At 38.3% G+C, this 27,943-nt stretch overlaps 1 long non-coding RNA gene across 1 annotated transcript in view; it reads left to right on the plus strand.

The window, feature by feature from the left end:
• Positions 1 to 27,610, plus strand: part of LOC126491632 (uncharacterized) — a 53,371-nt gene extending 25,761 nt beyond the window's left edge. The window contains exons 3-4 of the long non-coding RNA XR_007589427.1: positions 12,852 to 13,014; positions 26,977 to 27,610. This is a non-coding gene — a long non-coding RNA (uncharacterized lncRNA). The remainder of the gene's footprint in view (positions 1 to 12,851; positions 13,015 to 26,976) is intronic.
• The last annotated feature ends 333 nt before the right edge of the window (positions 27,611 to 27,943 follow it).

A 27,943-nucleotide genomic window follows, 5' to 3' on the forward strand; every position in this document is an offset into this window, starting at 1 on the left:
TGTGGGCTTCTCAAAAAGGAACGCTTTTCATGGCTTTGCAGTAGACATACTATCATTTTGATTGCTCTTAAGTTACATTTCAATGGGTCGCTTAGAATTTTTCTTTTTCTTTTTTCTTTTTTTTTTTTTGATAAATGAGAGTATAGTGTGGCTTTAAACGTATCTTGGGTGGTATCACAATCTAATAAAAAAAGCCAATGGGACCATCAGAGTTGCACAAAGGAGTTAGTTAGGTCATGTCATGGTAATGGTCCCAGAAAATTACAAGTTTGTGTCTCTGAAGGGAGAAGGCCATAGGCAAGGGTTGATTGTGTTCTAATGCTTGATTTTCAGCTGTGAGATATTTCAACCAACCAGATGCCAGAGTGTGGGCCTCTTCCCATTTCCATGTTTGCTCAGTTTCCCTTTTCCTGTCCTGCTTTAATTTCACCTCATCAAAACAAGGACTATGATTTCTTCAGTTTTTCCACAGCCTCATCAGGGTGTGGCAATCATGCACACTTTCAAATTTAATGTTTGGGAGGACAGAGAAGGGTCATAGAGCATTCGTCAATTGACTGAAGAGTTGCATGCTTGCAAAAGACCCTGATCATTTCTTCTACCAGGCCTGCCTTCCTTCCTTCCTCCCTTCCTTCCTTCCTTCCTTCCTTCCTTCCTTCCTTCCTTCCTTCCTTCCTTCCTTCCTCCCTTCCTTCCTTTTTTCCTTCCCTTCCCTTCCCTTCCCTTCCCTTCCCTTCCCTTCCCTTCCCTTCCCTCTCTCTCTCTCTCTCTCTCTCTCTCTCTCTGCCTCTCTCTCTCTTATACACACACACACAATCAAGTTGGCTATATTCTAGTCATACAGGCATGGTTCAACATACATATATACATATATCAATAAATGTTATTTATCATACAAAATGTCTCGACATAAATCACATGATGATTTCAATAGATTCAGAAAAGATATTTGACAAATGCTGTTAGTTCCTGACTGCTCAGCCCCAAAATAATCACATAGAAACTGTATTAATTAAACACTGCTTAGCCCATTACCTCTATCTTCTTATTGGCTAACTCTTACATATTAATTTAACCCATCTCCATTAATCTGTGTATCGCCACATGGCAGTGGCTTACCAGCTAAAGTTCCTTCCAGCTCCAGTGGGGCTGCATGGCTTCTTTTTGAATCTGCCTCCTTTCTCCCAACATTCAGTTTAGTTCCACCATCCCCTGCCTCCCGCCTATCTAAATTCTGCCCTGCTATAGGTCCAAAGCAGTTTTTTTTTAATTTGTTAATGGTAATCACAGCATACAGAGAGGTCTCCCACATCAGATAAAACCTCTTGTCCCTTCATGATAAAGCCCTGGGAAGACTGCAGATGGAGAAACCATGTATTAATTAAGGCTATATATGACAAACCTGCAGTCACTCTCGTGCCTCATAGATGAAACCTCAAAGTATTTCCACTACACTAGAGACTAAGACAAGGGTGCCCACTAACTCCATGCCTATTCAACACAATGCCTGAAGTCTTAGCTAAAGCAATTAAGGCAAGAGAATGAAGTAAAAGACTATAAACAGGAAAAGAAGTCAAAATATACCTATGTAGGTAATATGATTCTATATCACCTTCAAAAAATGGTGCCCATCAGACATTCCTTGTTTTGTTTTTTTTTTTTTTTTCTGGCTGTGGTTGCTTCCTGACAGTCTTTTTAATTTCTTATTAATATCTCTTCATTGATATTTTTTCTGTACTGTTATTTTTTTAGCTGAGCAGACATGTTTAGAAAAATCCCAAATTATTTGTTATACACAAAATATAGGATTATCTTTCTCTTAAGTTTGTCTACTTACTAACAAACTGGCCCATCCTACAGGAAGATGCAACTGTGGTTTTTTTTCATACTATCTGTCAACAGACATTATGCGCTTTGATAATCCATACCAGTGATGGCAACAGTGCTCTCTACTTACCTGATTACATTCACTCTCCAGTAAGACAACTTCTGTTCTCAAATCCTCTTTTTTGAATAATCCCTGATGCTCAGGGTCTGGACTCACTGTTAAAGACATAAGCTAAGGGACACTTGCACTTGTTGGAATTCAGAAAGGCACTCATCCTTCTCTGCAGCTGTCTGAGAGGAATCCGAACAACACTTTTACTCTTGAATGCCTTCCTGAGGTCGGGAAGATGGCAGTCACAAGGGAGCCATCATTTGTGGCTTCTTGCTTTCAGAGATGCTGCTGGAACTGGACCACAAGACAAACTCATGTTACTCTGCTGACTCCTAGTTTGTTAGCAAGCACAGTAGGTTGTATTTTTTTCTCAGTCATTCCTGGGAAGACCGCCAAATATGTTGGGAACAAAATTCTGAACATACTTGCAACAGCTCTAGTCATTTCTTAGTATATCCTGGAAATAACAAGATATTTGTGGCTGTTAACCTCCTACATGGTAAAGATATACATACAACAGCTTTTAAGAATAGCAAGATGACCAGTAACTTCAGATTTTTGTTTTTCTCTATGATCATGCTGTTTGTATTGAATACCTATTAGCATGGAATATCTATTGTTTTGTACTTAAAATAATTGACATTTATGAAATTAATGTGAAGAATTAAAGTATTTGAAATACCTTATACTATTAAAAACATTGTAATAGTTTTAGAGAGATTAATACATTCTTTGTCTTGTGACAGATTGGTCAAGCAAGGTCCCTTTTGTGCAAATACTTGTGGTCAACTTTATCAATAACTGTTAACAACTAAGAGACAAGAGCTATGAAACAGGAGGCTGGTGGTAGGGTGAGGCAAACTTTGCAGACGTTCACACTGAGGACCTGCTTTCTGCTGTGATGTGCACTGATGTAATCTTGGCTGAGGGTTGTCTTAGAGCCATTATCACCAAGGTTCTGGCCATCGGGTTTTGCAGTATTTTTTCTGGCGACAACAGCTGTGTTTTCAGTCTCTCAGAAGCCTACTGTGCACAAATTGGATTTTATAGCCATAGGGAACTCTGTAGTAGTCTGAATTAAGGAACTTAATGATGAAATGACACAAATATTCATTTGTCTGGGTGGTCACATTTCAGAAATATAGGAAGGACACTTCCAGTTTATTAAGATGGGGACTTGAAGTCTTATTTAAAAATCACGTGACCTTATTTTCTACTCTATGCAGGGAACATGAAAGGCCTTGTTTATACTGAATTCATTCATGCCTACGATATGGTCTTTTATCATATTAGACATTTTGAATGTAAAATGTAAAAATAGTAATTCCTACATATTGAATGTGTCCTTGCACTGAGCCTTATTTGGCTTTGGGTGGAAACAAAGTTGGATGAAGTATTTGTTGTCCTGTCTTCCAGAAATTCACAAATGAATTCAAATTTATAGCCATAGTCTTAATTACTATACTAGAGATATATTAGAAGTGCCGTAAAAACACACATACAGTATGGGGAGGCTAACAGTAGATACACACCTGATTGTGAGTGTTATGAATGAAAATACTATCTGATTTTGTCTAAGTTATACACCCATAACTAGCACTGTGTCTGGCTCAAAGTTAGACAGGTAGTGAACAGGAATCTTTTCAAATGAATAAAACTCCAGCTTTCTTTGTTACATGATGCTGTAGCTTGGGACAGAATATAGATTAGTGATGTTGTATAATGGTGGGTTCTTCTGCAGTAATGACCATTCTACAGATTGCTTTATTTTTGCCCAACACCATTATTGTATGATATTTCAGACACATTACTCCAAGAATATGGGGAAAGTTTAAGGAGAGAAAGCCATGGCTGGATGATAGCTTAATGGGAAGAAATGGGATGAATTCTTACTGTAGTCAAAACCAATGTATGCTTGTTGCAATCGGAAATGTGCTGGCTCATACTCTGTTTATGCTCCTTCAGCCTGGACTAATTCAGTTTCTCTGAGCCTCTGTTCACTCTTTTGCATAAAAATAAAGACAACATCAATATCAATCTTAATGAACTACTGTAATGAATAAATGAATTCATTATTCAAAGAAAATGTAGAACATAGTAATAGTTGAATAATTAGTAGTTATTATTATAGAGTTCTGGAATTCCCTAGATATGCTGGTGGGAATTTAAACAGAGCAGGTATGAACATTAAATATAAAGTAATGCACATTTTTGAAAAAAGTGATAGGAAATAATAAACACTACGGGATGTAGAAGATGCATGAGGGGAACAGACTTTAGTTCCTGATGGGAGAGAGGGAGGGAGGGTGGGCTGCATCAGGCAGCAACATTGCTATTTTGATGTACAGCACTTAAGACTTAATTAATCAGGTGCTCTATCTACAAGTACCTCTTCTCTATAATGGCATCTGTAGATTCTTCAATAAAATGTCATAATACCTACTTATTCAACAAGTCTGTGCATAGACTGCCATGTAGATTTTTTTCTCCTCTCGGGGAAGAAGACCTCAAAATACATGTATTATCTGGGAAGAAGTGTGTCCAGAGTTGGAGAGATGCATGCACTAACCAGTTACAGGGCAGCAGGCATGGGGACTGGATCTCTTTGTTCTGGGAATGTGTAACCTGACTCTTACAATCAAAGGAAACAGTAGAAAGGCCATAATATTCACGAAAATGCTTTAACAAAGCAGTCATAAAGGTCATAGTACTCTCACCCTTGAAGTTCCTTTTATCTTTGGGAATGCAGGCAAGTGTGTAGAACCCTATACTTGTTATAAGTCTTAGAGGATCATAAAGACGAGAAGATGAACTCAATCTTCTTCTCAAGGAAATTAACATGCTTGGTTAATTTTTATAACAGCCATTTGCTTTCTCTATACATTCTATACTATAGACAATACCTTGGTGTTTTGTTGTCATTCTATTGGGCTATGCATTTTGATATTGCATTTTTGCACTCTTTCATGTCTGAGGGATAACATATAAACTGCATGCATTTATACCTAGAATGACGGTGTACTTTTAATTTAGTCCATGGGACTTTTGAATACATAGATATTAACATTTTAATATTCTTTTAAACTCCGCTGCTTTCAATTATGGCTTTCACCTATGGTGTCATGTGTAGAAAAGCCTTTCATTCCCTCTGTGTACTCAAGAGCTCAGCTGCTTCGTCTTCAGCCTGTTCATTAAAGAGAATGGGGGAGTTTTTTCATTTCAGCTCGCGATATATTATTTCTTGAAACTTCAGACAATTTACTACACATAGGTCTCCTATTTCTCCTCTGCTACCTGTAGGCATTTAGGTGGAGTCATGTTTCTAGAATATTAATTTTTAGAAGCAAAGAACAAGCATTGAAATGTCTATGTGTGTCATTTAAGCTGACAGCTTTAATGAGTTATCTATGCAAATATTTTCTTTTGATCATCTAGGACTTTTCAAAAAGATAATCCTTTCATCTGATGCATCTTTAAAATGTCCGACCTTTTGTTGCTGGATCTCTGTCCACTTTCACATATTGTATAGATAAATTGGAAAACTGACTTTATTCAGCATTTTGCCCAGAACTGGGGAGACAGACATTCTCATTCTAACTTTGTCTTACCTATTACAATGTTAACAATCTATTTATTTCTTTTTAAATTAAACAAGAGTCATGAGCCATTCATATGTGGATTTAGCCCTGGGCCCAAGTCTTTGCAGAATAGTCTTTATAATATGTGTGGTCAGGACTTTGAAGCTGAAATTTTCACTTCCAGAATGCTATTTCATATGGAATCCTATAACTGGGGATTCTCACTTTGCTATTGAGTATACTTTGTATCATTAAGAAGGCAGACTTTGAAGGCTGGAGAGATGGCTCAGCAGTTAAGAGCACTGACTAACCTTCCAAAGGACCTACGTTCAATTCCCAGCACCCACATGGTCTCACAGTCCTAGAAAATCTGGCGTCTTTTTGTGTGAGCACTGCAGATGCACATCACACAGTCATACAGGCAAGCAAAACATCTATTATATTAAAAAATGAAAAATGAAAGAAGGCAGGCCTTTGAAGATCATTTTATATGTAAAGATGGATGGAATTTTTCTGTGCCTGATATGCAGACCTTTCTTTATCAGTTTGTCTTTTTCAGTGTGGTTATAACTGTTCAGAATTGTGATCAATAAGACGGTATTCAAACATGTACTAATTCTTTGTAATATTCTATGCACTTTCCCGTATTTTTTATATTCTATGAACATTTTCCGATTGTCCCATCTAGTGATCTTGCCTTTGCTGTTTAGTTGTTACTATCTGCTTGTCGGTCGACATTCTGAAGTATGCATAACAAGTAGGACTCAGAGTTACTCAGAAGTCAGTGTAGACTCCCAAGCCGGTGTCTAAAGATTCGGGACAGCATTTGTCAATTGCATTTTTGTTCTGCTACTATATTTATTTTACCCTACTCATTCACAACGTTAGTTATCCACGGATTGAATCTCTTTAGTCTATCATCCCTTTTCACTCTTTCTATCTTTGCTACTTTTGTTTTCCTTTTCTCTCCAACTTTATATATTACATATGAGTAATTCAGATTTCTGTAATGAAAACTTTACAGTTTATAGGTGGACAAACAATTTTTTTAGTCTTTTTTTTAATTTAAGGAAGGGTTTATTTTGGATCATACGCAAAAGTACAGTTCATCACAGTGAGGAAGTCAAGGTGGCAGGAGTTGGAAGCAGCTGGTCACATGACATCCATCACCAGGAAGAAGACAGTGATGACAACTTATGTTCACCTTGGGTTCTCTGTTAAAAAATCTATATTTGAAAATACATTTTCTCACACTTTTCATATAGTATATTCTGACCACTGTTTCCTCTCCGTTATCTCCTCCCAGATCTTCCCCACCTTCCAACTCATCCAATTCCACGCCTACTTATTTTCTATCTTTGCACCACAAACAGGCCAACAAACAAACAAACCAGAGGAAGAGAAACCAAACAGAAAAATCAAGAGAAACACATGTGCACGCACGCATGCATGCACACACACACACACGCACGCACACGCACACACAAAGTCAAAACTAACCAATCAACAAACCCCCATAAAAACACAAAAATCTCAAGCCATAACAGATAAGCAAAAGACAAGTAAGTTTTAAAAAAATGCCAAAAGGACTATGAGACAAACAAATAAAATAACCAACCAACAATATTCCATAAAACAAAACAAAACAAAAAGCAAGACAAAGCACAACCTCCAAAAATAAAACAAAAAGGCAAAACAAGGCAAGAAACCTCCAAAAATAACTTTGAATTGTTTTGTGTTAGCCGTTACTGTGGGGCATGAGACCTGCTCTAGAGTGTTGTTTGTATCTCCTATGAGACTCTATTGGAGAAAAGTTATTTTTCCTTTTTGAGGGGCTGTCCATTGGAGACAGTTTTGGGGTTAGGGATGGGCTCATGTCCAATTCCTTCTCAGTGCTGGGACACCATTTGGCTTGGACCTGTGTATGTTGCCACAGCCTCTTTGAGTTCATATGAATGTCAGTCTTGCACTGTTTGCTAGGTGTTCTCCATTCCCGCTGGCTTTTGTTGTTGTTTGTTTGTTTTGAGACAGAGTGTCTCTGTAGCCTTTGGAGACTATCCTGGAACTAGATTCTGCAGACCAGGCTGGCTCAAACTCAGAGAAATCCACCTGCCTCTGCTTCACGAATGCTGGGATTAAAAGTGTGTGCCACCACCGGCTGGCTCCCACTGGCTTTTATCCTCTTTGTCTTCCTGTGCAGAGTTCCCTGAGAGATGAGGAAAGGGATTTAATGAGGATATCCCATTTAGAATTGAATGTTACAAGGTCTCTCATTGTCTGAATGTTGTCTGGCTGTGGGTGTTCCAAGGTCTTTCATTCTCTGCATATTATCTGGCTGTGGGTCTGTGTATTCTTTCCCATCTCCAGCAGGAGGAAGCTTCTGTGATGATGGCTGAGCAAGGCACTGATCTATGGGTATAAAAGAATGTCATTATGAGTCATTTTGAGGCAATGTTCCTTTAGTGGAACCATAGTCTTTGGTTTTCCACTAGTGAGGAGTGAGTTTTATATTTTCAAAAAGAAATTTTTTTCTTTTAGTATTATTCTTAACTCATTTAAAATAAGAAAAATTTCTCATCTAAGATCTAGGTATACTATTAAGTTATTAATCAAGAATCAAGAAGAGTTATATTAGTGAGGAAAGCTCAGCTAAAAGAAATGGCACAGTGGGAAGAATAAAAGGCTCATTCATTGTAATGATGGTCAATTTATTTTAATTATCGGCTAACAAGATGAAATCTGTTCTCAGCCCTCTTGTCACCATGGGTACTTGACACTTCCTATTAGACATCATGCTGGTTGATGGATTTATCCTTAGAGTGACAGTATCAGTGAACATCTGCCGAGGGCGACTCTTTGAGACTTCAGACTAATTACTAACTGATTATCTTGTCTTGGAAATGGTATCTATTCAGGAATGATGTAAAGATACTTGTAGCTCTTCCCTTGTACCATTCACATAGCAATTAAATATTTGCTTGCTTCTTACTAATAACTTTACCTCCCATGTTTTAAGTTTCTATTACTTTCTTATATTTTAGCTGTATCTTGTTATATAGAGCTGGCATTGTTAGAATGATGGAGAAATGAGTAGCAATTGAAAGTGCAGAGGCTCAGGACTGGACTTTAAATAAATGCTGCTGATTTCCAGTCTGCATACAGACAGCTTTCTTAAGTTTTAAAAATCATGTTTGTGTGTATATGTATGTCTCTATATGTGAGTATCTTGGGCATGCAAAGGCATACATGTGGATGTCAAAGACAATGCATGGGAATTCCTTCCTTCTATTGTCTGCAATCCTGGTGTCAAACTCAGGGCATCAGGCTTACTGGCAAATGCCTTTATCCACTGAGCCAACCTGCTAGTTCAGACAGGTTTCTCCACTGTAGAAATTGTTTAACCCTGTCTCTGAGAGGAGGACAGAAAGGGTCAGCAGATGGAAATCTTTTCACTTCACTTTTCTGACTCTAGTTGGGTCTCAGAAGAATTTATCTGTAGGAGCTTAGTCAATAATATTCAAGAGTCTTGAAACCCTATGTGTTATATCATTCATTTATGTAGTTACTTCCTTTCTATGTTAATGACATAATTTGAAATTTGTATGAAATGCTTTTTGGGTTGGGGTGGATAAAAACTATCATGAAAATATAGAAGGAGATCACATTATTTTCATGCAACTCAGTGCATTGGATTGGTCAAGAAAGATACACAATAGGAATCCTGTTTTTCAACAATTTGAACTTCTTGTGGTTGCTCATACATGGGTACTCTCTTGGACTGTCTTGCTTGGACTTTCAGCAGGTAGGGCATTATATCTTTAACAAATGTGTCTCTGCCATAAATAAATACACATTATCTCTGTCTGTTGGGTTTCAAATAAAAATAATCCTGATTCTCAGGAATTAGACCAAATTGGTTTTTGTGTCTTCCTTGCTTTCTTTGAAGGAAAGTGGACATGTGTAATCTCATTTGCAATCACACTGACTTTCTCTTCTCTGACTCTGTTTGCATTGAAATAACAGGTGTGGGTAGATATTGATCTATTGCCTTTTGGAATCCTGGGGAAATTTTACTTCTCAGGAAGCGACAAAACAGAAGACTTTTCTGTTAGGCTCCCTAGGCTTGCATATGAATGAAATTATCTTCATGAGGGGATAACTAGAATTAAAAGACCTGTTCAGAGGATTTTTCTCTTTTAATGTCATGTTCCCAATTTGGGCAACAGTATACTCTTCCCTCTTCCTTGCCCTAGAAGAGACTTATAAAAGCAGACAACTAGAAATTTCTTACTATTCTTTTATAATTTCCCTTTAGTAAGTTTGATTTTGATGGTATGAGTGCTGATTTTAGACATCTGACATATATTCATGACTGCAAATCCGTTATTGTGCTCAAGTTCATATTCACCTGGGTGATCTACATTCTATACTAGTTTGCCACTTTCCAGGCTCTTAAATACTAGCTCATAAACCCTTAGAGTATCTTTGCTGCACAGGGTTTTATTTTGTTTTGTTGCCTAATAGTTCATACTGGTGATGTGGTATATAGTTGAGATCTTGCACCATGCAATCTTATTTTTTCTATCAGCTATATCTTTGTAGTGACAAAAGAAAACTTCAAAAGCACAGGGCTTTGTAGATTTGGTTGGAACTACTTCACACATATTGTAAATATTGTTACAGGATCATTAAACCCTCTTCCTGCATCTTTGTGTCTCTTGGACATAGCCTGATATGACATTTCCATTAGCCTGTACTGTCCTCCTACACAAAGCTATATCTCATATACCATGCCAGTCTCGGGCCATCTATTCTTTGTTGTTATTCCATAAACTATTCACTTTCTACTGTTGCACACACTTCTTTTTATTTAATTTATTTTTATTTTTTTAAAAGAGACAACAAACTATCATTTTTCATTTTACATACCAATCCCAGTTTCCTCTCTCTTCCCTCCTCCCATTCCATCCATCTTTCTCCCTATTCCACCCCCCATTCACTCCTTAGAGAGGGTAAGGCACAATGCTTTGGGGGAAGGTCCAAGGCCTTCCCTGCTAAGTCTGGCTAACCAAGGTATCAATCCAAAGGGAACAGGTTCCCAAAAAGCCAGTACAAGCAGTAGGGATAAGTCCTGGTACCGCTGCTAGTGGCCCCGCAGTCTGCCCCAGCCATGCAACTGTCAACCACATTCAGAGGGACTAGGTTGGACCTATGCTGGTCCCTTCCTTATCTAGCTGGAGTTGTTGAGCTCCCATTAGGTCCGGTAAACTGTTTCAATTTGTGTACCCATCATGCTCTTGACACCTTTTGCTCATATTCTCACTCTTTACCTGGACTTTGGGGGATCAGTCCAGTGCTCTCATGTGGATCTCTGCTTTTCTTTCCCCCAGTTGCTGGATGAAGGCTCTATGGTGACATTTAAGATAGTCACCAATCTGACTACAGGGCAAGGCCAGCTTGGGCACCCTCTCCTAAATTGCTTAGGGTCTTAGCTGGGATCATCCTGTGGATTTCTGGGAATTTCTCTAGTGCCAGGTTTCTTGCTAGCCCCATAATGGCTCCCTCAGTCAAGATATCTCTTTCCTTGCTCTCATCTCTGTCCTTCCTCCATCTTGACTATCCTGTTCCCTCAAGTTCTCCTCCCCTTCCCCTTCCCCTTCTCCCTCCCTCTTCACCTTCCACTCTTCTTTCTCCTCCCACCCCCATGCTCCCAATTTTGTCAGACGATCTTGTCTATTTCCCCTTTCCAGGTGGATCTACGTATGTTTTTCTTAGGGTTCACCTTGTTACTGAGCTTCTCGAAGATCGTGGACTATGGGCTCAATATCCTTTGCTTTACAACTAGTATTTGCTCATGAGTGAGTACCTACCATGTTCATCCTTTTGGGTCTGGGTTACCTCACTCGGGATGAAGTTTTCTAGTTCCATTATTTGTGTGCAAGTTTCAAGATAACATTTTTTCCCACTGAATAGTACTCCAATGTGTAAATTTGCCACATTTTCTTTATCTATTCTTCAGTTGAGGGGCATCTAGGTTGTTTCCAGTTTCTGGCTATTACAAATCAGGTCTTATTTAGTTTTCCTTCAATTGCCTATATTAGACTTAGAGAACTCAGCTTTGACAATTGTTTCGGGTTCTACTAAGACATAGGGCCCTCACTATTTTCAGAATTTCTAAGTATACCCTGGCTTATATTTTTCCCTATTTGTACTTAGCCCAGTAGATAGGACAAAGGCTCTGTTCCTTTTCCTCTAATCTCTCTCTGATATGCCCCTGACCATAGCCAGGAGACAGGGAATTTGATTTTTCATCTGTTTTAGCCAGATAATCTGTTTTCAACACAAATTTTGTGCCCTGCCACCTTTGAAACTGAAAATCTCTTTTGGCTTCCACGAACAAATGTCTCTGCCAAGAATGTCAAAGGCCCCTGTTCTTCCTTTATGCGGGTCTTTCCCTGCGGTATAAAGCAGAAAACGTCCTAGCTGCTACCTGCATCCAGGCACCACAGGAGACATGGAACACTTTTCTCAAAGCAGTTAGTAGCTAGCTTATTGATGGAAAGTGCTCATTAAAAACCTTCACACACATGCACTCACTGTTCCAAACAATACCGCGAGGGAAGCACTGAGAACACCTTTGTTTTATGAATGAGGGAGAGGGCTCACAGAGAAAGTGATTTGATGATGGGTGCACAGCTAAGAGGAATGCAACTGAATTTCAAACTGAGGGCTGCCTCGGTCATATCCACTCTTCTTGGTTTTACTGCTGAGGTGGGAGTCTCTTAGGACCAGTGTAAGCAGGTGAAACACTGAAGAGGGTGAAACAACCATCAGCTGCTTGGAATGGGCGGCAGACATTCTGGGTGTGCAGGTGTGTGTGTGTGTGTTGGTGTGTGTTGTGTGTGTGTGTTGTGTGTATGTCATGTGCCGTGTCAATGAAGACGAAGAAAACAGAGACATGCTTTCCATGTCACACTTCAATCTGCAGCAACTCCGATTTCTAGTAAAATTCCTTGTCAAATAGGAGACCATAATATAAAAAAGAAACGCAGCAAAACTCAGTTTGATCAGTTCATGAGAAGCAATTGTGTTGTTAGTAAAATTCTGGCTATTTCAAGAGGTAAAAAATGGCTGTATAAACATCTGCCTTCTCTTTTCCTTTTGTGCTGCCCTGGCATCAATTGGGTTCTTTTAAAATATTTATACAAAAATAGTTGTGTTGTCAATAATTGAGGAGGCCTTGAAGATCTGAGAATGAGGGAAGTGTTTCTGAGAATTAAGAAACCAGGGCATGATGGGTAGGAGAGTAACTTCATTCTTCCTGTCATCTGCAGGGTGTATCAGAGATGTTCAACATGTGTTTCTGAAAAGCCGAGCGAATAGATGAGCACTCTACAGAGATGTGAGAACCCTTACTCTATAAGCCTTAATTACACAGATGAAGAGATTTCTCGAGAAGATATACTCCTGTCAGAGCTGTATGTGACAGGGGACTGGGTAAGAGGGATAAAACATTTGTTACCTTGACAACTCAGAAAAGAAATGAGTGAGTCACATTTTGGCATGGCCGGAGGCACTTTTCAGAGAGTAGGCTGCCCTTCCTTCACGTCTCAGGCAAAGTCATAAAGCACTTGGAAAGGGCCTGAGTTATGGAAGCCTAAGGTCATAAAATATATGACTAGTATAATTGAATCCCTTCAGTCTTAACCTAAATTTAGCAAACTGTCTTTTGAATATTTTGACTCTAGCTTGGCTAGGTGAACAGTACAGTCAGCAAGTGGACAGTCAATGAGACTCGAGCTTCCAATTCTCCTGACAGCGACAGTTGTTGCTGTATCTTGATTACCATTCTGACTTCATCATGCCTTCCTGGGCTTCACTCGCAGGAGTCCAGCTCTAGCCGGTGGATGGACTGTGCTAATGAGAGAGACTCCCGAGATGAAAGCATGGAAGCAAGTTAGTGGTTCATGTTAAATGCATTAGGGAGTTCCTTCCTGGAAGAAGCTACAGCTTCCATAGAAGACAGAACACTCCTGGTGCTTTAGACAAAGATGATTAAATAGTTGGTCTAGTGGGAGGCAGGGTTCAAAGCAGGCAATGCTGAGGTGCTCACAGAGCCCAAGGAAACAGCCTCCTTATCTTTAGGGCTAATGGGATAACCAGATAAATTACAGCTATCAGAGTCCAGTGAAAGCTGTACCTTGAAGAGGGATTTAGCACAAGACTACAGTTGTCAAAATAAGGGTTTTGTGTTAAAGCGATTGGCTGGAAGAGGTGAGAGGAAGCAGTACCGAAATACTCCGTCTGTTCTCTCCTTTCACTCTTTATCTCGCGCGTGTGAACTTTACCTGCCTGGATGAAGCTGGCAGGGCAATGCATTCAACAGCCAGCACAACTCTTGGGCCCGCAGAGCAGCAATGGGAAAGAGGGATGGTCCAGGTCAAGAAGGGATGAATAATTAGAGGTGGAGGAAAATGAATGCAGCCTCCTAGAGATGGATCAGCAGAGCAGTAACCTCTTTGTCTCCACGTGGGTCCTTCTTATGACTTTATAAAAGACTTGATTTTATTATTTTGTGTATTTCTGTAATTCTGTTCAGAAAAAATGAAATGTATTGCTTATTTTTATAAAGTTGTGATAAACTGAAGTTCCTAGTTACATCAGATTTAGCCAGCTTCTTCCTGAGAGCAGAAGCTGGGCTGAATTCAAAATAGACTGATTTTCTCAAATACCTGTTGTGCATGGAGATGCTCGAGGCACAAGGTCAAGAATTACCACTTCTCCCTGAACACTTGTTACACAAACAAACTCCTACACATAAAGGTCTGTGCAGGCAACTCCTTTACAACAAAACAATGTGCCTTGTCCATCGCTGAAGTTCATTGCTATCTGCGAAATTCATTACCATACCTGTTTAAAAGATGACAGAGAGAAATCAGTTGACCTTTCATGCACTAAAACATTTTTGCCTCTGTGGTCCACATGGAATGTCTGAAGGTCAGCCACAAACATGTAATCTCCTTGTGTCTTTAGTATTCATATCATAAAAATCAAGAGGAAAACGAATCTCTGATTTTTTTCAATAGAAACAGATATGAGTGCTTATCTGTGTTTGTGTTCTTTTCCTAAGACACTGACTGTGATTCTGAACCACAGGTGACAGAGACACCTTATAAAAATTTTATAAATAGTGGAGGAATGCAGAATTTCTTTAAAAAAAATTGAAGAAACAGTGTTGGGAAGCAGCCATGTGAAAAAAATTAGAATATCAGAAAAGGTGTCACTAGGATGCCTGTTGCCACTCCTGGACACTGGACATAATGTCTATAAGACTTCATCTTGATGGTGTTCAATCCCATCCCCTCTCATTGCTACAGCCCATTGCATTTGATTGCTGGCCAGTGTTCATGCCTGCACCCTTCCTAGAAAGGTATATGGTCTTGAAGATTTTGCTTTACGAATGTTAATGATGGTTAGGAAAAGACACCTGGCCCTTATTAACATTCATGACCTCCAGAAAAACAACAAAGAGCCATCAAGTAGATCCTGGGCTCTACTGAAATATCATACAAGTTAAAGCCTAGCCACAGTCATATAGCTATGGAGTAAAACTTTACAGGGAAAAATGAAAAGGGTTTAGGTGATAGTACAAGGCATTTAGACCAGGTTTAGACTATTTAATTTCAAATATGACTTCCTGAGTGACTATGGGATTTCCTTTCTAGAAGCCACTTAGAATAAAGTTCTAATTAGAAAAAAAAATTGTTCTATATTATCTAGTTGAGCTCTCAATGATTTAACTGACACTTCTAATTTTCATGATTGTATTGATAACTGGTGAGAAATTATAATAGTAAACACAAATACAAGAATAAAATGAAAAATGGAAAAGGGTGGAGTCAGAAGGATTTGCTGAATCATTCACAGACAGTCCTTTTCCTGTTTAATAAAAGCTTTCTGAAGATTCAGTGATGTCATTGTGAATTCCATGGGTGTTTTAAAAATTTAAATCTATTTCTGTGAAAAATAACCAAAAGATGTACTTGAATTTTAACACAGTCTGATTTAAATTTACACTGAAGTTAGCTTCAATGTGATCTATCTTTTCACACAGCACACATGCACTATATATATATATGAATATACATATGTAGAATATATATTGAATGTACACATTGAATATACATTCACTCTCTCTCTCTCTCTCTCTCTATATATATATATATATATATATATAAAATGTACATATTGAATATACATTCACACTCACAGTCCTAGACAGCTCTCAACTTTGGTCAGAGAAGCATATTTTGCAGTGAGCATTGGTCAGTACAGAGACACATAACTGGTCAGAATTTTAAGAAGAATTAGAGCTTAACCCCTAAACACATTGTTACCAACTGCTTCTTCCCCAATTTTATATATACATACACATATATGTATATATTATTTCTTAGAAATTTTATGTTTAAATGAAACATAATATACAACCCTATTTTTCTCCCTCTCCCCAGTATCTCAACCCTCTCCCTCCTAACTTCTTTCTCTTTTTCTTCATTTTTTTACCTCTTTATAAGCCACTAAGTGAAATTATTGCTGCCCATATTTACAAGACTGTGGGGCCCCCACAGGAATCTGGGAAACAGTAGTGGACTGTTATCAATTTCCAATTGCTCATCAGTAGGCACAGGCCTAGAGATCATCTCATTCATCTATGCAGGAATTCTGACTTGATATTATAAGTCTTGTATAGATAACCATGGCATGCTGTGAGCCATGAGTGTTATAGCATCCCAGGTACAGAAGACAACATTTCACAGAATTTCTCTCATCTCCAGCTGCCTCCTCACCTATTGTGTTCCTTGTGCTTTGATGTAGATGCAGTTAATGGAGATGCCATGTTGAGAGACTGAACACTGGCTCTTCTGAGCCCAGAACTCTATACATTTATGTCTTTGCACTGACCATTGTTCACTGCAAATAAAGATTCACTGACAAAGGTTGAGAGCTATGTAGGTCTGTGAGTAGAAACTTAATATTTATTCAGGAGTCTATTTGGCCATTTAGCAATGTAACAATAACATATTCTACACTATGATCTATAACCTCTCAGCTTTGGCCCTTTGACCAAAGTTAATTCTTTCTATTAATTCTAATGCTAGAATTCCTTGACCTTTGGTCACGGTGAAATGGATCTACCTGTATGGGCCATCCTAATGTTTAATACATCAAGTATCCACACCTTACTTATGGTGTGTAGCCATACCTGTTAACAACTTTGAGCAACATCAAACTCTTTGGTCTTCAGACAAGGTGGAAATAGGCTCACATTTTTGGGCCTCCACTCTACTCCACGACAGTCATGGCACTATTACTCCAGTGGGTGTAACTTGCCTGTCAAATATATAGTCAAACATGCAAAGTCCAGTCTTAGGTAAGATCACTGATGTGTTTTCTTCCCCAGCAGCCTCTTCGGTACCTTCTGGTACCATGGAAGCTAGACAGAGTCATGGAAATTTTCTTATTGGTTTGAGATTTATTTCTCTATGTCCTGAAGTTAAAGTTTGGGATGATTTTAGCAATAGAGTCTTACCATGTGTTTGAACATGAAAAATCTTGGTGTGTATTTTTACTTTTTTTTTAAAAATGACCTTTAGATAAATTTCTTGGGTATTTATTAATGTCCTTAAGACCCCATTTGTTGGAATCACGTAAATGATGAATATGACATCGTTGCCATTTTCCACAAACTTTACTTCAGCATTTTGAGATTGACTGACAGGATGCAGGAATCTTAAGTACCACACAGGGAAATTCCCAACCATGGTAGTCTAGAGAGAGGAGGGACAGTAAAATGGTGTTTGGAAGTGGCTTTAGAATATAAAAATAATCAGGACTGTGAGAAATGATGAGAAGTTTAATATAGAATGAAAGGATCTGATCTTTGTTGTTTTTATTTTATTAATTTGGAAACAGAACAGGCAAAGCCCGAGAGGAGGAACACAAGGCTCACATGGCAAAGGTCTTGTGTTCTACCTCGCACTCTCGGGAAGGCATCTGTGGCTCACACTGTTGACTGCCTATGGAAAATTATTTCTCTTTTCAGTTGAGTCAGGATTATGAAATGTAGTGGTATATTATTTGTATTTTGATAAATAAATCTTTCCCGAAGACCAGAGGCAAAGCTAAAGCTACTAGCAGTGAGACAATGGTGACACACACCTTTAATTTCAGGATTTGGAAGGCAGAGTCAGATAGATCTCTGTGAGTTCAAGGCTACTCTGAGGGACACAAGATCAATGCAGAAATAAATTCAGGTGGTGGGAGCCTATGCATTTAATCAATTCCAGCACTAGAGTGAATATAAAATGAGAGGAAAACGAGGCTGTCTGCTTAGTTTGTTGTCTCCCAACCTTGGTAGAGGTAAGACTTCTCTAGTGGCTTGGCCTTGCCTCTTATCTTCAGGCTAGATTTATTTGTCAAAATACAAATAATATACCAGCACAGTGATATTACTCATTACTGTCAACAAAAGGTTGAACACTTTTTAGCCCAGGCCAGCTAAATGATTCCTCTGTTTTTTTTTTTTTTTTTTTTTTTTTTTTTTTTTTTTTTTTTTTTTTTTTGCATTGATTTGTTTAGGAATAGATATTATATAAAACCCTGCTTAGCAGGTATAAGTAGATACCCATGGAGACTTCTGGAAAAGGGAGCTGAGACAAGTTGGCCTTCGATTCTATAATGTGGTGTTTTTTCCCAAATTGAAACATCCCTCCTGGAAAGAAGAGGGAGACTCGGGAGGCTGAAGAAGTAAACAACTTATAAATCTACTAGATCACAGAGCCCTTGCAAAAGGTCATAGACACAGCAAACAGTTGCTGTTGAGCTTTCCTCAGTATCTGCAGAGAGGCCACTAGCATTGCAAATTTCATGAGATGACATCTAGGCAGAATGGGCTTCTCTGTGATGTTGTTACCTTTGGGACATCCTACTTCTCCACATAGCTGAAACTCATTGGTTTGCACAGTTGGCCTTTTAGAGAACAATTCCTTTGGTCTATTGTTGGTTATCTATTTGTAATGAATAGATGTTTGTGGTATGTCTCCCCGGAAAAAAATATCTCAGGCAGCATAGTGGATGAACATTATCCTGGGGAGGAGTTGCTTGGACAAATGGTCATTAATCTGTGTCTGAGTTGGCAGAGAAATCGATGTGAACATTTCTCTGCCCTGAGCTGGAGAGGTGGCAAGCTTGGAATCATTTACCTGGATACCGGTAAGGGGAGATGACATTTATGTGTCCCTTATGGCTCTTCTCTTGACATTCTGACTTGTGATAGCATTGACTCGGAGTCAAAAACTGATCTCTTCTTCTCCGACCTAATACTGACATATCCTTCAATACTCCATAGAAAAGGAAATGCTTACACTTTGTTTTTATGCTTACACTTTTGTTTGATGCTCTGTGCAGAAAGCCTTTCCTTAGTAATCAGAATTACCTTTGTAATAATGTTCAGTGACACATTTCCTCCAACAAGGCCATACCTACTCTAACAAAGTCATTCCTCCTAAAAGTTCCACTACATATGGGGGCCATTTTCTTCCAAATTACCACAAATATATAAAAGCACCAATAATTACAGAATATAATTTTAGTGATTTTGCAACTCAATTTAATTATGAGCAAATAGTCATATCTCTGGATATTTTTACTCTAATACATGTTTAGCTAGGCCTTCAAGCTGGTTATGATGACTTTCATTATCTTTCAAACTTTAACATTTACGTTATTGATCTGTAACTTGCCCGAATCATTTTAAATGGTAATGCCAGGTGTGGTGAGTTTTGTTTGTGCTTTAACAAATAAAGCTTGCCTGAAGATCAGAGGACAGAACTAGCCATAATGGTTAGCCATAGATGCCAGGCAGTGATGGCACACACTTATTCCCAGTACTTGGGGGACAGAGGCAGATGGAGCTCTTTGAGTTCAAGGCCACCCTGGGCTACATGAAATTGAATCAGTCTAAAAGAGAAACAGATCCAAGTGGTGGTCACTTACACCTTTAATCCCAGCACTAGGGAGGTGGAGACCGGAAGGGATATTGTTGAGAAGAGAGAGAAATATAAGATGGGAGGAGACAGGGGCTTAGTTTTCAGGCTGAGGTTTCATAGAGACAGGATTGCTCGTTTGGTCTGAGTATTCCATAGAGGTATGAACTAGTGGTCGGCAGCTCTGCTTCTCTGATCTTCCAGCATTTAACCCTTAACTGACTCAGGGTTTTTATTATTAAAACCAATTAGAATTCTCACAAAGGCCAGGTGAGAGCAAAGTTTTCAATAATGAAAAAGTCATGGATGAACAGGTATTTATATTAAACCAATAAAGATAAGTTAGGAGTGAATATAGCTAGAAGATCAGAGTCCGAGGAGGCACAGTTCAAAAGAAAAGAAAAGAAGCACTTAGGAGTTTTAGTAAGGAGAACTTCCAGTGGCCTTGGGTCCCCACTGCTTATAGAAGAGTCTTCTTCTCATGTATATGCATGTTCTTAGGTGCCAGAGATTGAAATGATAATGTCTTTATCAGTAGCTTCTATGCTTTAATTTTTCAGATACAGTCTCAGATGTGAACCTGAATTTCACCATTTTCGTTAGACTTGCTATCCATCAAGTTCTGGGATCCACCTGACTATACCCATGTTCTCATTACTAGAGTTATAGATGCTCAGGGTTATGCCTGGCTTCTATATTGGCAATGGAGATTTTAACTCATGTATTCATATTCGTGAACTGTGGTAGTTTGAGTGCAACTGGCCTCCATAAGTTCATAGGGAGTGGCACTACTGGGCAGTGGGGCTTTGTTGAAGAAAGTGTGTCACTGTAGAGGGCGGGCTTTGAGATCTCCTTTGCTTAACCTTTACTCAGTGTCACAGTCGACTTCATGTTTTCTGCGGTTATTTCTCCAGCACCATGTCTGCCTGCACACTGACAAGCTTCCCACCATGATGATAATAGACTGAATCTCTGAACTGTAAGTGAGCTACCCAATGAAATGTTTTCTTTATAAGAGTTGACATAGTCATGGGGTCTCTTCCTTCACAGCAGTAGAAACCCTAACTAAGACATGGGCCAAATACTTTACCCTCTGAACCATCTAGGTACCTCTCTTCAGTTTTTAATGATAATTTTTATCAAAATAAAACAGATATTTTTTTTAAAAAAACTCAACTAGCAAGGTTTATAATAGAAAAAGTTTCCTCCAATATGCCTTCTCATTTGTCCCACAGTTTCTTTTCAAGTAACAAGAATTCTTTCCTCTATTTACCTCCTTATCTTAATGGCAGCATGGCTCTGCTATGGCTCCATAACTTTTTACTTTTCCATGATCTTCCATTACTTTTTTATATCATCTTTCTCCCAATCATCTATGTCCCCTGCACACATTTTCTAAATTCTTGGGTAAACATATGGTGTTTATGTTGTAATGCCTATATGAATACTATTTAGCTGGTTGTATAGGATATGAAAATATTGTTTCTTACCTGAAATTCTGTTATGAAGTTTTATATTGTTTTAAAATTCATTGATCTTAATAAACTTGCTACTAGTTCATATCAAGACTCTTCAACATGATTATAAGTTTTCCAATACGTTCAGATTCTCATGAAATCCTTTTATCCCATCCTTTCCCTCCTGGTGTTTCTATTATTTGAATCCAATGGAAGCTAGATCTCTTAGTATGTAACATGGTTTCCTTTCTAGACTTTTCCTCCTTGCCTCTCTTTGAGGTTTCCTGTTTCCTAGTCTCGCATTTTCTTTATTTTGCCTACTCCCAGATTTACCAAGACATGTACTCCCAGGAGTTAATTTAAACAGAATATAGTGAATTGAGATGTTGAGAGCTTATGTATCTGAAAACGCCTTTTTCCTTCCTTCAACCCCAGTTGATAATCTGTCTGAGTATACAGTGCTGGGTTGAAAATCACTTCACTTTAGAATCCAGAAACTTTGTTCTGTTCAGGTACCTAGGTGCTATATACAAGTCTGAGGTATCTGCTCAGTACTTATGTGTTTCCTCATTGCTTTTCAAAGCATTTTCCCCTCTGGAATTCTCATCTTGTGATGATGTTCCATGGTAAAGTCTTGCTCGGCAGTTCCTTTCAATCTGTATGTTCATAAACAGTCTGGAAAAGCGGTTTGTGTGATTTATTTCAGAGTGTTTATCCTGACAATTCTCTTTTCTCAGGCTAGAATTCCCCTTACTTGAAAGTTAAGCACCATTAACTGCCATCCATTTTCTGCTCTCTTTGATTTTACTTTTATCTGCTTTAAAATTTCTTTGAGTGATTTTACAAGCCTTTCAAAATGGATTCGACAATAATATTTTTAACACCAAACAACTCTTATTTTCTGGATGCTTTTAAAATAATGTTCTCTTGAAATTGATAAATTAGATAATAGTAATTGTGCTTTTACTATTACATTTAATATATAATAGATGTATATATAGTAATATGTGTGCATATGGAATATATGCATATGTAAAATTTCATCTTTAGTATAATTATATATGCAGAAAATACGCATGGTATATATAGTGTGCTCAAAGGTATCTTTTGCTTCTAGCTTAGTCACTATTGGTTTTAACTCACTTGTTTTAAAATCTAGATTTCATGTTATAGTCTTTTTCAATTGCCCAGTGATTCTTAGCTGTCATTTCATGTTTTAGAGTAATACTCTAAATTCAGGCTGTGCACTGTCTGGCAGGATCATGGCAGCTGCACCCAGGCTTTTCTGATGAGTCGGGAGTGGCCGTCTTATTACAGTGGTCAAAGTCAACACCTTCTGACCTTCTCTCAGAGTCTGCTTCTCCTAAAAGGACATCACTGATCTCACACCTAGAGATATAAATCAGATTCCCAGCAGCCCCAGGGGCTCTCCACTTTCATCTGTCATCCTTTCCTCAACCTCTCTGTTGCTAGTCGTAGAACTTCTGTTTTAGCTCATGGCTCATATCATCAGCCCAAAGACAGTTTAGGTTCACTGAAGAGCAACTGTCACCATCTTAGAGTGGAAAAGAATTACATGGCTATTACACATGAGCCAAGAGTTTAACTGCACCCCCTAAAACTGTGCAGACCGTCTTTTTGCTTTGAAACTACACAATATTTCTGGTTTTTGGAGGACTCTAACGCTTGTGTTCCTTGGATCACTCCCTGATTTGGAAATGCATATTTCCTAGTTCTTGTTTACAAACACACTTTAGCTCTTAGCTTTTATGTAATATCTATTTTGCTTTACAGAATCAGTGATGTGCTGTAATTTCTCATTCCTTACAATGTTTCTCTCTCTCTCTCCCTCTCTCTCTCTCTCTCTCTCTCTCTCTCTCTCTCGTGTGTGTGTGTGTGTGTGTGTGTGTGTGTGTGTGAGANGAGAGAGAGAGAGAGAGAGAGAGAGAGAGAGAGAGAGAGAGAGAGAGTTACTATTATTCTTCTTGGCTTTATAGAGTGAGGTCTCATTAATTCTCTCACTGTAACTGTGGCAGGATTTAAAAGAAGGTAAGTGATAAATGTTTTTATCCAGACTATTGTTTCAACAGAAAAGCTTAGTCTCTGTGACACTATTTATTAAAACTAGGTCTATTTAGTTTTTCCATGTCTACCATAAAATAGAGAGAAACATCTTTGCACTTCTCTTTATGAGGGTGTAGCTATCCGACATCATTCTCAGATCAATATGCATTTATTAAATCTTAGAGTTTTGATGATAAATATTGAAATTAGCCTTTCTTTAATAATAGACAGCTATACATTACTGTTCACTAAAATACTGACTCTCACAGAATGCTAATTGGCAAATTCTTTCAGTATGTTTCATTTAACTGCTGCAGGAGGGGCGATGAAACAAACAGGCAGAGAGAGGCAAAGCACCAGATTGCACCCCAACTACATTTAATTCTTTTTTATTAATAAAATTTACTTATTCTTTGTGTTTTTCACATCATGTATCTTGATTCCATCCATTCTGTCTCTTCGCATCCATGCTCCATCCCTGCACACCCTCCGCAATAAAACAAAATTTTAAAAAAATGAAGAAAACAAAATGATAAAAAAAATTTTAAAAATGGGAGGAATTAAAAATCTCATCATTGAAGCTGCAGTGTGACCCAACAAGTCACACCATATACTCCTTGGTCCATACATCTGTACTTGTAAGTGCTCATTGCAAAGAGTCATTGGCTTGGTTTGAAGTTCCTGGTTTCCATTACATGTCTGATGCTGGCGGCTTTGGGTTTGCAGATCAGATCCCTTCACGTACTCCAGCAGACCATAGATGGGGTGGATGTTGGGGCAGGCTAAGTCATAACCCTGGGTCTGGGCCTGGGCAACTGTAAGGTTGGTCCTTCAGATGGTAAATGAGCACAGTTGGCCCATACTCACGATTTTGGGAGTGGCTCACCCACAACTCTGCTAACAGGGTTGGATCCGTTGTGCTGCCCTGGTGGGGTGCAGAGCCTGCTCTCCCGAGTGTTGTTGGTAGAGATCAGGGCCAGCTCTCCCACTCTCCCAACCACAGGGCCAGTTCTTCCACTTCTTTCAGGTGTGGGTTCACATTTCTTACAGCTGCTGTCTTGTTTGTCCTCAAGATCATTCATAGACTTTAACTTGGGTGGAAACTTTGCAGAACTTTATTAGTATTCGTTTTATAACTTCACAGGAAAACTCAAATGTATTGGCTTTCACTTCATAGCTACCAATTAGAGAATTTCGCATTGTAATTTTGCCCTTTCGCAGCATCCTTTTTTCCTCCGTTTGAGAGGAATACACCTTAAGGATGATTTTAATGGTGAATTTTACTAGAAATAACCTGTGTTATCTCTTTTGCAAATCATTATTGATAAAAAGAAAAATACTTCATAAATATTTATGTTGGTAAGATCCTTGAACATTTCATAAATATGCAAATGTGAAAACAATCCCAGAGTCACTAAAATATGATAATTTATGTATATATTAACTACCCTATATGAATGATTAGTTCTGCTATCAAACAAATGTGGCATGTTTTCATTTTATGCTTCCTAATAATTAATGACAGTGTTGACTTCTATAAACCTGAAAAATAACTTTCAAGTGTTTTAAATAACTGACTTTTTTTTATTAATATACTACCTTTAAGTTCTAATTGCTATTCACTTGTGTGTATATGTTCACATTGTTTGTGCATGAGTGTGCACATTGTGTACAGGTGCACACAAGTGTTTGTACACGTAGAGAGGAGAAGTAGGTGATTTTGTCAACTAGACTGTGTCTGCCTCTCTAGGACTGGGGTTACATGTACACTTACCACATGAAGCTCTTTTATATTTCTTCTGAATTGAACTTAGGTCATCATACTTGCAAGGCAAGGATGGACTGAGCTGTTTCCTAGCCTCCACCCTTTCAAAATGTATCATTTATACATTTAAGTACCTTACATTTCGAGTCTTGCCTTGCCTTCCTTGCCTTTCTTACCATTCCATTCCCCTCCCTCCCTCCCTCCCTCCCTCCCTCCCTCCCTCCCTCCCTCCCCTCCCTCCCTCCCTCTTTCCTTTCTTCCTTCCTTCTTCCCTTCCTTCACTTGTTTGCTTACTTGTTTGTTTGCTTTTTGGTTATTTGAGGCAGCTCCTCACTATTGATAGCCTGGGTTCTTGAATACACTTTGTAGTCAAGCTGGTCTTGAACTTGCAGTTGTCCTCCTGCCTCAGCCTTCTTAGTACTGGGATTACAGGTGTGCATCTCAATGCCTTGCTCTTTTGGATCATTTCTCATAGGAACAGACAAACCTCCTCACTCTGTTGCAGCTCGTTCTTGCAGTGTGACTAGGAAAACAGTAAGTCTTTAGCTCTTCAAGGGTAGTGTCTTTATAAATTCAGACATCTGTATAGTATTAAAGTGAATGCTTTGGAGGTATCTGGAAAGTAATTAGAGTTCACAATCCTTCTAGAATTTTTGGGATTTCCCATAATATTTATGTGTTTCTTCTGTATTAAATTTCATGGCATTTCTATTTTAATAACTTCACCAAAGAATTCAATTTAGTTTTTATAGGAACTGCTACATTTAGCACTTGTATTTATTCATGTCATGTTCTAATTAGAATAATGTGTGTAACTGCCACAAGCTTGTTTGGGTGAAAACATAATCGATTTCAAGAGTGGTGGAAATATAAAGAAAGGGGATGAGGAGATTTGAGTATGTAGTCTGCCACTGTAATCATCTGCTGCATTTACTGAAAGTACATGGAGTTTTGCCTGGGCCCATGAGTCCATTGTGCAGAGATCTTCAGGCAGATCTGTCAATGGAAGTTTCAATGGAAGTTTTCAATGGGATCACTTGGTTCCACGGCAATTCAGTCCCAAATAAACACACAGAAGTTTATATTAATTATAAACTGTTTGACCTACCACCCAGGCTCATTAATAACTAGCTCTTACAACTTAAATTAGCCCTTGATTCTTATCTATGTTTAATTATTTGGCTTGGTTCCTTTTCTCAGTAAGGCATTCTCATCTTACTTACTTTTTGCCTAGCTTGCAACTCTGCTTTTCCTCTTCTTGAATTCTCCTAGTCTGATCATCCTGCCTGTACTTCCTGCTTGGCTACTGGCTAATCAATGTTTTTTTTAAACCAATATGAGTGACAAATCTTACAGTGAACATGAACATTATCCCAAAGAGGAGATCTGCTGCTGTGCCAGGACTCTGAGCATCTTTTAAGAGTGATAAAGAGCTGACAGAAGTAGAACTCTTGGTTTTGCATAAACAAGGATACTCTCATTCTTATGCAAATCTTACATAGATTTAGGTTAATGGATAATTTAAAATTTCCAATTAAAACAGGCTAGACAAAATCATTTTATTTAAATTATGTCACATGCTACTATCATTTATATAGTCTCACGAAGTCTAAGAATTTGAAAGGAATGTTTCCCGTGTGCTCACATGCAGTGTGCAATCGCCTGTGTGTGCCTTTTGTCTGCTTAACTGTTGTAAGTGGGATTGCAGCAGCTGAATGGAAATTTCTGCAGATTCAAATTGTGCTTATATCACAAATATATTGCTTACAAAATGGTGTGGGAGAAGGGATATGAAAAAGGGATACTCTGTTCCTGGAGATTTACTATTCTTTTTGGAATTTGTCTTTATTTCCTCCCTGGTCTGGTCTTTACTGAGATATAGGATTTCTTTAGTGTCCTTAGTCCACTTGGTCCAGATCATCCATAGAAACAAAGGGAAGGGAAACCCAGAGGGTAGAAACCCACCCTGCCGATGTTCTCCTTAGTTAAGTGGCATTAGTAGCATTTTAATACATATTTGTTAGAATGATTAACTGATGTACATATAAACACCTAGAGCTGTATCTTGCACATGGTAAACACTGTGTCTGCTGCCTTATTAAAAGTGTTCTTATAATTATTACAGAATGTGCCTTCCCTGTACTCACTGAGGCTCTGCTACTAGATCTGTTCTTGACAGACCAGGCCTGGAGAATGGACAGAGCACATCCTTTGGAGTCAAAGCTGACTGCGAATCTGGACATCAGCTCTTGTGCTTATGTGCTCTTTGTGGAGCTATTGTAATTCTCTGTACTTAAAGGTCTTAGTCTGGAAAAAAAGTCATTTAATAAATACCCAAGTATCAACTGAGTTTTATGAAGATTGTATATGGTGGTGAGGAATACACAAGTGATCAATATGCTTGTTTCTCTCTTTTAGTTCCTCACACCTATTAGACTCAACATTACTTCAGGCTTTTCTCTATGTGACTAATTATCCCAATTTTCCCTCTTCATTTCTTTTTTGTTTTTCTCCTTCTTCTCTCTCTCTCTCTCTCTCTCTCTCTCTCTCTCTCTCTCTCTCTCCCCCTCTCTTTCTCTTTCTCCCCTTTTTTCTCTTTCCCAGTTGGAGTCTAGACATCACTTCTCAGCATTTGATTTGCAAACAATCAAATACATAACAAACACCTTAAAACACACAGTTGTGATGAAATCCTCCATTGTGATCATTATGAAATCTGAGCTTCTATCTATAGAGAATAAACATCCAGAACCATTTCATTTTGTTCTTGCCTGATCTTCATAGATGCAAAATTAGAGCACGACTTTAGTTATTCATTTCTGCTTTGATTGTTCCATTCATTTTTTATGATTTTTGGGGAATCATTTAGGAGAGCTAATTCACTTGTACCCAAATGAGATTTTTGTTGCTGTTAAACCACTAACAACCTTCATATGAGTGACATGTCTTAGTGTATGTTTTCCCTTGTGAAAGTGCCTAGAATTCTTCAGATTATCTAAATGATTTTGTGCTTATTATTAAATAATATAAAAGATAAGATAAAAGGGAATTTAGGAAAAATTGGTACAATTAATAGAATTTTATGTATAAGT

The sequence above is a fragment of the Alexandromys fortis genome, unplaced genomic scaffold (genome assembly GCF_014885135.2).
Source record: "Alexandromys fortis isolate MF-2015 unplaced genomic scaffold, M_Fortis_MF-2015_v1.1 scaffold_22, whole genome shotgun sequence".
NCBI lineage: Eukaryota > Metazoa > Chordata > Mammalia > Rodentia > Cricetidae > Alexandromys > Alexandromys fortis.